Below are 12,325 nucleotides of genomic sequence, written 5' to 3'. Positions count from 1 at the left end.
CCTTCATTAGAGTGATCTACAAGAAATAGATATTTCTAAATTCTGGGAAATAACTTCTACAGGTCAAAATAACACTGTGCTGATGTTAATGAAACCATCAACATGAAAAACATTTCCTCAGAAAGTACTCTTTTGTCATCAAACAGTCTCTAAGGAAAAAACCAACAACAATACTTATAAAACATACTTCCAAAGGCCCATCTTAATTATTCTCCTTTTAGTATGCAAGGTAAATATATACAGAAAAGCACACACAACACGTATAGACAACTGCAAGAATAATCGTAAGGCAACCACCATTCAGATGAAGTAGTTGAACTTTGCTAGCACAGCCCCATCATCCCATCTAGATTAACAGATGCCTTAATTTTTAAAATAATAATTCCTCCCTTTTCCCAAAGTTATAGTCTCTATGTATGCATCCCTTATCAATACAGTTTAGTTTTGTCTCTTTTTGAATTTATGTCTCTGGATGCTTTTATAGGGGATTTTCTTTTTGTCTCTGGTTCTCAGAATTTTTACTAAGATGTGTTCTGGGGTTGGCTGCAGGTCCTAAATTGTCTGTTGGTTTGGAAAATTCTCAGCCATTATCACTATTGCTTCATTATTATCCCAGTTTCTCTTTTCCCTCATTCTGTATCATAACTGTATTTCCTGTAGAGCTAGTCTTTCCCTGCCCCTTAGATGAAACCACAGGTAATTCTATCTTTTCTAGTTATTTTAAGGTAATGAAAAGTCTTCTGGTCACTTTAGTCCTTCCAAAAGTTCAATTATTAAAATGCCCATAGTAAAAAATTTTCACTTCGTTAAGTTTCTTTAACACCTTTATTGAAGTATAATTTACATACCATAAAATTCTTCCACAGTAAATGTACAATTTGATGATGTTTAGTAATGTACACACTTGTGAAACCATACCCATACTCACTTGTGGTCTATCCTAACTCCTAACTCCAGCCCCAAGAAACCACTCATCTGCTTTCTGTCTCTATTTTTGACTCTTCTAGAAATTTCATATAAATGAAGTCACATAAAACAAATGTGTGGCATTTTGTGTTTAGTTTCTTCCATTCAGTGTAATGTTTTTTTAAAAAAGATTTTATTTATTTGTTCATAAGAGACACAGTGAGTTAGAGACATAGACAGAGGGAGAAGCAGGTGCCCTGTGGGGATCCCGATGTAGAACTCTATCCCAGGACCCCAGGATCACTACCTGAGCCAAAGGCAGACACTCAACCACTGAGCCACCCAAGGGCCCCCAGCATAATGTTTCTGAGGCTCATTCATGATGTTGTATATATTAGTATATCTCTATCAGTAGTTTGCTCCTTTGCACTGCTGAATAGTATTCCATCGTACACCACATTGTGTTCATCCATTCACTGGCTGAGGGACGTTTGGATTGTTTCCAGTTTAGGGCTATTCTGACTAAGCTGCTATGATAAAGGTCTTTGTTTAGATCTATTTTTATTTTCTCTGAGGTAGATACCTAGGAGCGGAATTGCTGGATGATGTGGTAAATTTACGTTTAACTTTGTAAAAAACTACCAAACTGCTTTCCAAAGCTGCTGTACCATTTTACACTCCCACTAGGACTGTGCAATCTACTGATAGCGATCTTTGCTGACAATTGTTATTGTCTTTTTTTTTTTTTTTTAGTTTTTTTCTAACCTTTATTTTTAAGCAATCTCGACACCCAGCTTGGGGCTCGAATTTACAATCCCAAGATCAAGAGCTGCATGTTCTATGGCTGAGCCAGCCAGGGACCCCATTATTGTCTCCTTTATGGCCAGTCTAGTGCGTGATGGTGCTTCATTGTGGTTTTAATGTGCATTTTCCTAATGAAAAATGTTGAGTATCTTTTCATTTACATATTAGCTGTTCATATGTCTTCTGTGAAATGTCCTTTCAGATCATTTACTGGTTATATGTCCTTTATGAGATTAGGACATATTTCTTTCCTCAACCTTTTCATTTTCTCAATGATGCCTTTTGAAAAAGTCCAATTATCTTTTTTTTTCTTTATGGATCATGCTTTTGGTATCATATCTAAGAAACTGAGAAGCTATTTGAGAGGTAAAGATATTATTAAGATAACACAATGTTATGGAAACTCAGGGAAGGTAAAGTTTTATAAAGAAGGAGGATAATCACTAGTGCCAAAACTTGCCAAAGATTCAGGACGGATGAATCAGGCAAAAGGGCCATTAAATTTGGAGAATAATAACTGGTGATTGATATTTATTGGTTGCTTATTTTGTGCTAGGCTCCTATACTAAGTGTGATCTCATTTCTAGTTTCAGTAAATAGAAGAGGATTAGATACTTTTCTTGAATTTTGGTATCAACCCATTTTTCCCCCTCTTCTAAAAATATTTATTCAGAGAGCATAGCATAGGACTTAGAGATAGGAAGTTGTTTTTAAGTCTGGCTCTACAACTTACTATGGGCAAGCCCCTTACCTTTCTCACCTGTTGCCTCATTTGTAAAATATGAATAATCAGTACTAATGTGGGGAGCAGGAGAGTTGCAAAGGTAATGCATGCAAAGCATCCAGCATATTGCCTGGTCTGTTGTACATGCTCAAAAGCAGAAGTTGTAATTACTAGTTGTCACAATCAGATGAAGATCTGAAAATGTTTTATAAACTGTTACACTCTATAAAATATATTATTGGAATTACTTAGTGTTTTTGGAAACATAATATGCCATGTTATATATTGTCCTATTCTAATTTTTAAAAATCCAAAAAATGTTGATCATAAAGTACCTGGATTTCTCCAAGTTCTTTTCCATCATCCAAAGAATATAACCAGTGCTTTTTTTTTAACAGCTTTGTTAAGGTATGATTCACTTACCATGTAATTCACCCATTGTGTACAACTCAGTGACTTATATCCAGAATGTACAATCTTCACCATTATCAATTTTAGAAAATTTTCATCACCGCAAAATAGAACTGTACCCATTAGCAGACTCTGATTATCTTCAAAGTTTGCTCTCCCTAGGCAATAAGTAATCTACTTTCCATCTTTATAAATACACTTACTTTGGAGATTTCATATAAATCATACAATAATATGTGACCTTTTGTGATTGGCTTCTCTTTAAAGAAAACCAGAGCTGGACAGCAGTTAAAGTGGTAATAACAGTTTTTATTCAGGAACTATTGCAGTAGGGGAAATAAGACCTCAATATAACACAGGGCTCTTCTGAATATGGTGTGGATAAGTGGGATTTTTATAGCTAAGCAGGAGGTTGTGGGGGTGGACGTTGGTGGATGGAAAATTGCTAAGAGGAGATATTGCAGGTAAGGGAATTTCTTACTAAACTGAACTATCAGATTTCTTGCTGAAGGCAGGCCAGAGTGACCAGATATCCCCGTGAGAGAGCAATGCTGAGGAATTTGATCAATATCAAGTATGAGGATTCTTTCTAAAACTAAGCTATATAGACCTGAGGACAAAGCCCAAAGATGGCACCCAGTGGAGAAGAGGTCTTAGAAGAGACTGACTAAAGTTGGGTCAAGGAGAGAATCATTCTCATTTCTTACGCTAGGGGAATGCTTCAAATTGCATTCATGTTACACCATGTCTCACCACTTCCTTCCTATTTATTGTGGGGGAATATCCCATGGCATAGATAAACCAAATTTTATTCATCCACTGTTTGTCCAGTTAATGGGCATTTGGAGTCTTTCCATTTTTTGACTTTTGTGGGTACCACTATTAATATTCATGTACAGGAATTCATGTGGACATATGTTTTCATTTCTCTTGGGTATATACCTAAGAGGGAATTGTTGGGTCATCCAGTAACTCTACACTTAAACTTTTGAGAAATTGCCAGACTGTTTTCCAAAGTGGCTATCCCATGTTACATTCCACCAGCAGTGTATGAGGCTTCTGATTTTTCCACAACATTCCCAACACCTATTATTATCTGTCTGTTCTATTATGGCCAGGCTGGGGTTGAAGCGGTATCTCATTGTGGTTTTAATTTGCATTTCCTGATGGCTAATGGTTTGAGCATTAACCAAGATTCTTTTAATCCCAGCGAAATATGGACAGTGGACGCTTGAGGAGAGAGAACCTTCTGCAAATGGCCTATTAGCATGTTACTGTTGGAGCACATTCATCAGTTCTTCCTGAGATGGGCAAACACTGTGAAGGCAAGTGGACTTACTCATTTCCTTCAGACCTTGTAATCTCATCAATTTATATTCTATGGGATCCCTGGGTGGCACAGCGGTTTGGCGCCTGCCTTTGGCCCAGGGCGCGATCCTGGAGACCCAGGATCGAATCCCACATCGGGCTCCCGGTGCATGGAGCCTGCTTCTCCCTCGGCCTGTGTCTCTGCCTCTCTCTCTCTCTCTCTCTCTGTGACTATCATAAAAAAAAAAATTGTGTTCTAGTTCATCATTTCTGATCTAATGCACATATTGGTCACATGTCACTCCAAATTACATTGCTCACACCCTGCCCCAACTTATGAAAACGAAAAAGAGAAAAAAGAGTTTGGTACCTTAGTAAGAGACTCCATAGATTCATGACTTGATTTGAAAAAAATTGGTGCAATCTTGTATTGTTGCCGAAGTCTTGAATCATAGATCAAAAGTCTCTCTTCATGGTCGCTAGTAAACAAGGAAAATCTTTCTTCTCTTTGCATAGATAGGAGTCAGCAAGCCATTTCTGTAAACAGCTGGGTAGTTAATATTTTTAGCTTTGTGAATCATAGAGTTGCTGTTTCAGACACTGCAGTTATAATGCAAAAGTAGCCAAACACCATACTTAAAGAAATGGATGTGATTGCATTCTAATAAAACTTTATTTACAAAAACAGGCTTTGGGCCAAATTTGGCCCATAGGATATAGTTTGCAGATCTCTGATGTAGAAGAAATGGGAGATTCTTGGGAAGATGTTTATATAGTAACTGAAAATGAACACGAGGGGATGCTTTTTTATTTTTCCTACACAGATGTTTTACAACTAAACTTGGCTTCTTACTTCACTGGGTGGGTCAACTGATTAATTTTGCAGAGGTTATTTGTCCCTTTCCTTAAAAAAAATTTTTTTTTTGTTGCTAGGACAGCATCTTTGAGGCATTTAAAACTAGATCAGAGACAATTTCAGAGTCACCTTTAGAACAACTTATTCTCATTTTTTTTGGCTATTTCTGTTTTTCTTTCTTTCTTAAAGTCTGAGAGCACATAGATATTTATTTAATTATTCCATTAATTTAATCCATTATTTTTGATCAGTTTAAACTTTTTTTCTGGTGCATCTCATTTCTATTACAGTGGAAGAGCCTATAAAATACTAGTTATTGATACACATGATAGGACAGCCAACTAGGGAAAAACTCTTTTATGTCTCATTTCCATGTCTAGATTACTACCTGTTGTCTTTAAGAATACTCTTTAAGCAGCTTAACTGATTCAAAATTTAGAGTAGAATAGAATCATGAGGTTAATAACCTTCTGGGTTGAGAGGGTGGGCTGGGGCAGGAATTTGAGGAAATGTTGAACCACATCTATGATCTTTCCTAGGACTCTTCCTAGCTATATAATGCAGTAGATTCCTCTAGGGCTCAAGCTAGTTAAGGAACATTTCTATCACTTGTGGCTTAAAGAGTCCTACCTAATGCAGAGACTTCATATTGGCACTGAGATTCAAAAGATTATGGCTGTATACTATGTAGACAAGGGAGGGAACAGGGTCCAGGCAGAGAGAATAGCAAGTATGAGGGACAGAGCATGGAAGCAGATGAAAACATTGTGTGTTCTGAGAATAGCAGCGACTTCACTATTGCTGGAGACTACAGTAAGAAGAGGTAAGAGATGAAGCTGGATATGCAGATCAAATCATGAAGGACTTTCCATGCCTTTCTGAGGTGTTTAGGTTTTCTATTGCAGGTGAGAATTTCAAGCAAGGGAGCAAAATGAGCAGATTTATGGGCCAGGACACTTGTTCTAATAGTAACATAAAAGAACCAGAATGGAGACAAAAGCACCAGGTGTAGCTCAAGTTGCGGTTGTTTTGCTAAGAGAGGATAAAGGCCAGATCCAGGACCCTGACACTGAGAATGGAGAGAAGGAAAAATATAGGACAGATATCAAGAAGGAAGAATTAAGAGTGATAAAGATGTAGAGAATAAGAGAACAGGGAGGAATCTGGATGACTCCCAGATTTCTGGTTTGGACAGCCAAAGGATGAAGGTGCTAATCATAAAGATAGGAAATAAGGTGTACAAGTATGAAGGGATAGATATAGGGAGGGAGAACAATGGGAAGAAAGATGATGAGTTTAATTTTAGCTATGTTGAGACAGAAGTATATGGTGGTTATTCAGTTGGATTATGCAGGAAGCAGATCTAAATCTTTGTTGAAGAGAGTTCTCAGAAAGAGGTTGTAAGGTGAGAAAAGAAGTATTGACTCCTAGAGATGTAGCCATTTAAATTGTTGTCTGAAGGAATAACAAGAGAAAGAAGAGAAATAACCAAGGGGATGAAATGACCAAAATCAAGGGATGAAATAATTCTAAGAAGTATGGAGAGGTTAAGGGTGTCTGATATTCTAAAGAGGGTGAGCTTTGTAAGAGCTGAAAAAAGTGCATTGAATTTGGCCACTAATGGATAGATAGCTTGTGATTTTTGAAAAAAAAAAAAAAGTTTCAGAGACTCCATGAAGGAAAGGCCCAGATTGTGGAGCTCAGAAGAGGTGTAGAAGGTGAGGACTTGTGGGTGTCCAGTTTAGACAACTCTTTTTCTATGTTTATCTGTGAAGGACAACAGAAAAAATAGCCAGGAAGTTGGGAGCACACGTGTTCATGCATAGTGGACAAAGAGTCACTGAAGAAGGAAAGCATGAAGATAAAGGAGAGAGGAGGAATATTGATTTAGCAAGGACCAAAAAGATGGAGTGGAGGATAGGATCCAGAAAACAGGCAAATAAATAAGTAGTGGACAAAGTGATTGCCCTCGTGTGATTCTTCTTTTTTTCCCATTTTTCTTTTTTCCTTTTTTGAAAAAGGAATATATTTATTTATTTGACAGAATGAGAGAGAGAGAGAGAGAGAGCCAGAGACCACAAGCAAGGAGAACAGGAGAGGGAGAGGGAGAAGCAGGCACCCCACTGAGCAGGGAGTCTGACATGGGGCTCAATCCCAGGACCCTGAGGCGAAGGTAGATACTTAACCCACTGAGCCACCGAAGCACCCCTCCAATTTTTCTGTTGTGGCAAAATACAGATACCATAAAATGAACCATCGTAATAATTTTTAAGTGTATACTTGAGTGGTATTAAATACATTCATAATATTGTACAGCATCACCACTATCCATCTCCATAACTCTTTTCAACAGAAACTCTACATTCATTAAACAGAATCTCCCCATTCTTCACTCTTCCCAGTCCCTGGAAACCACCATTCTACTTTGTTTCTATGATTCTGACTACTCTAAGTATCTGATATAAGTGGAGCCATTATTGTACTTGTCTTTTTGCAATTGGCTTGTTTCACTTAGCACAATATCTTCAAGGTTCATCCATGTTGTAGCATATGTCAAAACTTCCTTTTTAAGACTGAATAATATTTCAATGTGTGAAGTGGATACTTGCATTGCTTCCACATTTTAGCTGCTGTGAATAATGCCGCAGTGGACATGGGTGTACAAGACCTGGCTTTCAATGCTTTTGTGTATAAACCCAGAAGTGGAATTCCTGGGTCATATGGCAGTTTTATTGTTAATGTTTTGAAGAACTGCCATACAGTTTTCCACAGTGACTCTATCATTTTACATTCCCACCAACAGTGCACAAGGGTTCCAAATTCTCCACATCCTTGCCAAGGCTTGTTGTTTTCTGTTGTGATGATAGTAGCTGCTCTAATGGGTGTGAGGAGATATCTCACTGACATTTGGATTTACATTTCCTTAACAATTCGTGATATTGAGCATTTTTCATGTGTTTATTGGCTATCTGTATATATTCTTTGGAGAAATATCTATTTAGGTATTTTACCCATTTTTGAATTGGGTTTTATTGTGGTTGAATTTTAGGAGTTCACTAAATGCTTTAAATATTAATCTATTATCATTGTAAATTCCTTATGATTTGCAAATATTTGTTCCTCATTCTGTGGGTTGCCTTTTTAGTCATTTGACAGTTTTTTTGATGTACAAAACTTTAAAGTGTTCATGAAATCCAGTTTTTTTAAATCAATTTTTTCTTTTGTTGCCTGTCTTTTAGTGTCACACCTAAGAAATCATTGCCAAATCCAACATTAAGTTTTGTCCTATGCTTTCTTCTAAAGGTTTTTAATTTTAGATCTTGTAAATAGGTCTTTGATCCATTTTGAGTTAATTTTTGTATGTGGTGTTAAGTAAAAAGAATCCAACTTCATTCTCTTACATGTGGGTATTCAGTTTCCCCAGCACTATTTGTTGAAAAGAATGCCCTTTCCCCATGGAATGATCTTGTTAACCTTGTCAAAAACTACTTGACTACGGGGATCCCTGGGTGGCACAATGGTTTGGCGCCTGCCTTTGGACCAGGGCGTGATCCTGGAGACCTGGCTTCGAATCCCATGTCGGGCTCCCGGTGCATGGAGCCTGCTTCTCCCTCTGTTATGTCTTTGCCTCTCTCTCTCCGTGTGACTATCATAAAAAAAAAAAAAAAAAGCCTACTTGACTATATATGTGAGGGTTTATTTCTGGACTCTCTATTCTATTCCATTGGTCTGTATGTCTTTCTTTTTGCCAATATCACCATTTTGAGTCCTATAGCTTTGCTAAGTTTTGAAATCAGGAAGTGTGAATCCTTCAGCTTTATTTATCAAGTTATTATGCTTATTCAGGGTCCCTAGGGATTCCATATGAATTTTAGGATGGGTTTCTATTAAAAAATCATGAAATTTTGACAGGAATTGCATTGAGTCTGTGGATTGTGTTGGGTAGTATTGACATCTTAACAGTATTAAGTCTCCCATTCCATGAACATGGAATATTTTTTCATCTATTACATCCTCTCTAATTTCTTTAAGCAGTATTTTTTAGTTTTCAGTGTATAAATGTTTCACCTCTTTGGTTATTCTATTCCTTTTGATGTTATTGTAAACAGAATTATTTTTGTAATTTCTTTTGTAGATTGTTCATGTTAGTATATAGAAATGCAATGGGGTTTTATGTGTTGACTTTGTATCCTTTTACTTTGCTGAATGTATTTAGTAGCTCTAACTCTGTGTGTATGTGTGTGTGCCTGTGTAATCTTCAGGGTTTTCTACATATAAGATCATATTATCTGCAAACAGAGATAATTTTACTTCTTCCTTTCCAATTTGAATGCCTTCTACTTATTTTTCTTGCTTAGTTAATCTGGCTAGAACTTCCAGTACTATGTTAAATAGAAGTGGTGAAAGTGGATATCCTCGCTTGTTCCTGATCTTAGAGGAAAATCTTTCAGCCCTTCACCAATGAGAATAATGTTTGATGTGGGGTTTGCACATATGGCTTTTATTATATTGAGGTAGCTTCCTTCTAAACCTCATTTGTTGTGTGTGTGTGTGTGTGTGTTTAAATCACAAAGGATGTTGAATTTATCAAAAGCTTTTAAAATTTTTTAAATTTTAATTTAAAACTTTTTAAAGTTTTAATTTATTTATTTGACACAGAGCAAGCAAGAAAGAGAGCACAGGCAGCGGGAGCAGGAGAGGGAGAAGCAGACTCCCCACTGAGCAGGGAGGCTGATGCAGGCCAATCCCAGAACCCTAAAAATATGACCTGAGCCAAAGGCAGATGCTTAAGTAACTGAGCCACCCAGGCACTCCTATTTATTTATTTCTAAAATTTGAGTATAGTTGACATATAGTGTTATATTGGTTTCAGGTGTGCAATTTAGTGATTTAACGAGTTTATATATTGTGTTCACCACAAATGTAGCTACCATCTGTCCCATTACATCACTATTATAGTATCATTGACTGTATTCTTTATGCTGTGCCTATTCCTGTGACTATTCATTCCTATATCTTCCTCTCCTCTTTATCCATTTTGCCCAACCCTCCATCTCCTTCCCCTCTGGCAACCATCAGTTTGTTCTCTGTATTTATAGGTCTGATTCTGCTTTTTGGTTGTTTATTCATTTTTAAAAATATTCTACTTATGAGTGGAATTGTATGGTATTTGTCTTTCTTAGACTGACATTTCATTTAACATAATGCCCTTTAGGTCCATCCATGTTGTCTCAAATGGCACAATCTCACCCTTTTTAGTGACTATGTAATATTCCATTATCTATCTATCTATCTATCTATCTATCTATCTAATCTATCTATCTATCTATCTATCTAATCTATCTATCTATCTATCTATCTATCTATCTATCTAATATCTCACACTTTCCTTATCCATTTGCCTATTGAGGGACACTTGGGTTGCTTCTATTGCTTGCTAATGGAAATAATGCTGCAATAAACATAGCCTTGTATATATCTTTTCAAGTTAATGTTTTCATTTTCTAATGTTTTTTTTTATTTTTTTTCTTTATTTATTTATGATAGTCACAGAGAGAGAGAGAGAGAGCGGCAGAGACACAGGCAGAGGGAGAAGCAGGCTCCATGCACTGGGAGCCCGACGTGGGATTCGATCCCGGGTCTCCAGGATCACGCCCTGGGCCAAAGGCAGGCGCCAAACCACTGCGCCACCCAGGGGTCCCCTAATGTTTTCATTTTCTTTGGGTAAATATGGTATTTCTATTTTAAATTTTTTGAGTAATCTCCATGCTGTTTTCCACAGTGGCTGTACCAATTTACATTCCCACCAACAGTGCACAAGGGTTCCTAGAAAATTTTTTCTGCATCAGTTGAAATGATTAGGTGGATTTTCCCTTTATTTTGTTAATGCCATGTTTTATATTGATCAATTTTTATGTGTGAACCATCATTATGTTCCTGGAATAAATATCACTTGGTCTATCGTTAGGTGCATAAATGTTTATAATGGTTTTAAATTCTTGCTTTATTGAAGATTTTTTTTTAAATTTTTTTAAAATTTTTATTTATTTATGATAGTCATCAGAGAGAGAGAGAGAGAGAGAGAGAGGCAGAGGGAGAAGCAGGCTCCATGCACCGGGAGCCCGACATGGGATTCGATCCCGGGTCTCCAGGATCGCGCCCTGGGCCAAAGGCAGGCGCCAAACCGCTGCGCCACCCAGGGATCCCTTTTTTTTTTTTTTTAGATTTTATTAATATATGGTATTCTTGGGGCACCTGGGTGGCTCAGTCAGTTGAGTATCTGCCTTCGGCTCAGGTCATGATCCTGGGGTCCTGGGATCGAGCCCCGCATTGGGCTCCCTGCTCAGCGGGAAGCCTGCTTCTCCCTCTCCCACTCCCCTGGCTTGTGCTTTACTCTGTCAAATAAAGTAAAATAAAAAAAAATCTTTAAAAAAATATATATGAAATTCTTCTTTGTCTCATAATTTTTTTAGAAGTGAAGCTTATTTTTTAAGGTATTAATATAGCTACTTCTCTCTTTTGGTCATTTATTTGCATGAAATATCTTTTCCCATTTTTTCACTTTTTAGACAGCATATTGTTAAATCATGTGTTTTTATCTAGTCTGACAATCTCTGCCTTTTGATTGGAGAGCTTAGCCCACTTACATTTAAGTAATCCTTGATAAGGAGGGACTAACTTTTGTCATTTTAATATTTATTTTCTCTATGCCTACAGCTTTTTTGTCCCTCATTTCCTGCATTACTGTCTCCTTTTGTGTTTAGTTGATTTTTTGGTAATGAAATGTTTAAATTTCTTTCTCATTTATTTTTGTATATGTTCCATAGCTATGTTCTTTGTGATAATGGGGCTTACATCTAACATCCTGAAGTTATAACACTCTAATCTGAATTTATAGCAGCTTCACTTGAATAATGTACTAAAACTCTTCTCCTTTACAGTTCTATTCCCATCCTTTTCAGTAGTCAATGTTACAAAGTTAGATCTTTCTACATGGTTGCCCCAAAACATAAACAAAAAATTCTCTTAAGACAATTAGTTAAAATATGTAGAAGACAAAATGTGAAGGTAAATTATGTAGAACATAAATGTGAACATTTAAAATATGTAGAACACAAAATGTGAAGTTACAAACCAAAGTTCCAATAATACCAGTTTTTAGACAATATTTTAAAAAATATTTTAGTCTCTTAAATCATGTAGAAAAAAAGGAGAGTTACAAAAGTTGTTACAATAATACTAGATTTTTTCATTGCCCATATATTTACTTTATTGAGATCTTTATTTTTTCCTTTTTTTTTTTCTTTTTTTTTTTA

At 36.6% G+C, this 12,325-nt stretch overlaps 1 long non-coding RNA gene across 1 annotated transcript in view; it reads left to right on the top strand.

Annotated features, from left to right (window-relative positions):
* Positions 1 to 11,381, top strand: part of LOC118355561 (uncharacterized) — an 82,881-nt gene extending 71,500 nt beyond the window's left edge. The window contains exons 2-3 of the long non-coding RNA XR_004818271.2: positions 4,056 to 4,174; positions 10,563 to 11,381. This is a non-coding gene — a long non-coding RNA (uncharacterized LOC118355561). The remainder of the gene's footprint in view (positions 1 to 4,055; positions 4,175 to 10,562) is intronic.
* Positions 11,382 to 12,325: the final 944 nt, after the last annotated feature.

This window comes from Canis lupus, chromosome 8, assembly GCF_003254725.2.
Source record: "Canis lupus dingo isolate Sandy chromosome 8, ASM325472v2, whole genome shotgun sequence".
Classification (NCBI taxonomy): Eukaryota; Metazoa; Chordata; class Mammalia; order Carnivora; family Canidae; genus Canis; species Canis lupus.
Note: the sequence above shows the minus strand (reverse complement) of the source record. Positions and strands in the feature narration are given on the sequence as shown.